A 2,632-nucleotide genomic window follows, 5' to 3' on the forward strand; every position below is an offset into this window, starting at 1 on the left:
AAACTAATACAATTTTGTAAAGTTTAAAAAAAAAAAAAGCCCCAAACAAATCCACATATTTTAATACCCCAAATTGACCTAGAACTCAAAAGAGCCCTAGTCAGTTTTCACCCTCACCAAATCTATGTTTTTGAGAACCACTCCCACTGACTCTCCACCTCCATCTGGACCAGAGCCTGGGGATGTGGCTCAGCCTGTGAGGCAAGAGGTTGGGCCCCACCCCAATGTCAACATCCTGCCCACTACCTCTTAAAGGGGCCATGACGGCACCTCAAGGCCTCTCTTTAAAGATGTGTACTGGTATGGAGTTCAGTGCACCTGTGCGTGTACATGTGTGCGTGCTCATGTCAGTCAGTCAGTTCAGTCGCTCAGTCGTGTCCGACTCTTTGCAACCCCATGAACCACAGCACGCCAGGCCTCCCTGTCCATCACCAACTCCCGGAGTTTACCAGACTCATTTCCATTGAGTCGGTGATGCCATCTAACCATCTCATCCTCTGTCGTCCCCTTCTCTTCTTGCCTTCAATCTTTCCCAGCATCAGGGTCTTTTCAAATGAGTCAGCTCTTCGCATCATGTGGCCAAAATATTGGAGTTTCAGCTTCTACATCAGTCCTTCCAATGAACACCCAGGACTGATTTCCTTTAGGATGGACTGGTTGGATCTCCTTACAGTTCAAGGGACTCTCAAGAGTCTTCTCCAACACCACAGTTCAAAAGCATCAATTCTTCGTCACTCAGCTTTCTTTATAGTCCAACTCTCACATCCATACATGACCACTGGAAAAACCATAGCCTTGACTAGATGGACCTTTGTTGACAAAGTAATGTTTCTGCTTTTTAATATGAGGTCTAGGTTGGTCATAACTTTCCTTCCAAGGAGCAAGCATCTTTTAATATCATGGCTGCAATCACCATCTGAAGTGATTTTGGAGCTCCAAAAAATAAAGTCAGCCACTGTTTCCACTATTTCCCCATCTATTTGCCATGAAGAAATGGGACCGGATGCCATGATCTTAGTTTTCTGATGTTGAGCTTTAAGCCAACTTTTTCACTTCACTCTCCTCTTTCACTTTCATCAGGAGGCTCTTTAGTTCTTCTTCACTTTCTGCCATAAGGGTAGTGTTATCTGCATATCTGAGGTTATTGCAATTTCTCCCAGCAATCTTGATTTCAGCTTGCTTCCTCCAGCCCAGCGTTTCTCATGACATACTCTGCATAAAAGTTCACATGCCGCCCTGCGATGACACCAACAGCCCTATATAGTAGCTGGTGATGAGAAATTCACCACAAGCCTTCTTCTCCTGTTCGCAGCCACAAAGCCTCAACCCCAGCATCCTAGCGTCACCAGGCCAGAGGGGCCAGACAAGCAGAGCTGCGGGGGAGGGGAGGGGAGGGGCCCCACTGCTGCCCCTCACTCCTGTACTGGGGTGAAGCATGTGATCCTCACCCAGGGGCTGGACGGATGGAAGGGAAGGACTTCTACGAGGTGGTCCCTGTGGCAGGAAAATCTTAAGCAACAATGAAATAAAATTCCTATTTTAAGACAAGACAAGAAAAATTTAAATTGAACATTTTTGGTCTGTCTCTGTCAGATTCTTCCCTCTCCTCTAGTGTGCATATTTCATCTGCATTGTGCCTTAACCAGACCTCTTCAAGGGAAGAAATACCCATTTCACCACAAGGGTGACATTTTCTAGAGGAAGCCATGTAACTCCTTAGAAGACAGCACTGCTAACTTACTTAGGACCTGATTAATGTCTCTAACTGTATTACTTGTGCTGTGCTTATTTTAAAGATTCATGCCTTATTTCTTGTATTAACAGATGTGTGATAAAGAATGTGATGAAAAAATAATGGTGACTAGGCCTCTTGAAATGATTCATATAGTATATATAGTTTTATAAGATCCAGGATTGTAATGCAGTGACTATTCCCATATGACTCAGTGGTAACGAACCTGCCTGCTAATGCAGGAGACTTGGGTTTGATTCCTAGGTCTGGAAAATGCCCTGGAGAAGGAAATGGCAACGCACTCCAGCATTCTTGCCTGGAAAACCCTAAGGACTGAGGAATCTGGCGGGCTACAGTCCATTGGTCTCAAAGATCAGAGACGACTTAGCGTCTAAACCACAACAACAGCTACAGATACGGGAATAAGCAACAGGAAGGAACCATTTGCTCAGGACTTGGGCCCAGACCACCTTTTTTCTGGGAGTCTTTTTTTCCTCATTCAGTCCGATGACTTTAAGATTCCACTCATCAATAAATACTCTTGTTCCCCAAGTGTGTGTGTGCCAGGCCCTATTCTAGACACTGGATAGAGAGCAGAGAACAGAACCAAGAGTTCCGGCCTCATAGAGCTTGCACTCTAGTACAGGAGACATGCACATCAATACATAACATCAGTCAGTGGGCTATTAATGCCATGATAAAGGGAACACAGGTAAGAAGGGTTATTCGAGTGCCTGTTGGCGGCAGTGGGGCAAGGCTGCTCCATGGATGTGACGTTTAAGAAGAAACTGAAAGAAGAGTGTAGGCCGAGGGAGGACAGCTCCCCAGTTCCTGTCTCCAGAGCCGATCTCTACTGGGATCCAGAGTCATATACACCTGCCTCCTGATCTCCCCTCACGG

Source organism: Bos taurus, chromosome 21, assembly GCF_002263795.3.
Source record: "Bos taurus isolate L1 Dominette 01449 registration number 42190680 breed Hereford chromosome 21, ARS-UCD2.0, whole genome shotgun sequence".
Classification (NCBI taxonomy): domain Eukaryota; kingdom Metazoa; phylum Chordata; class Mammalia; order Artiodactyla; family Bovidae; genus Bos; species Bos taurus.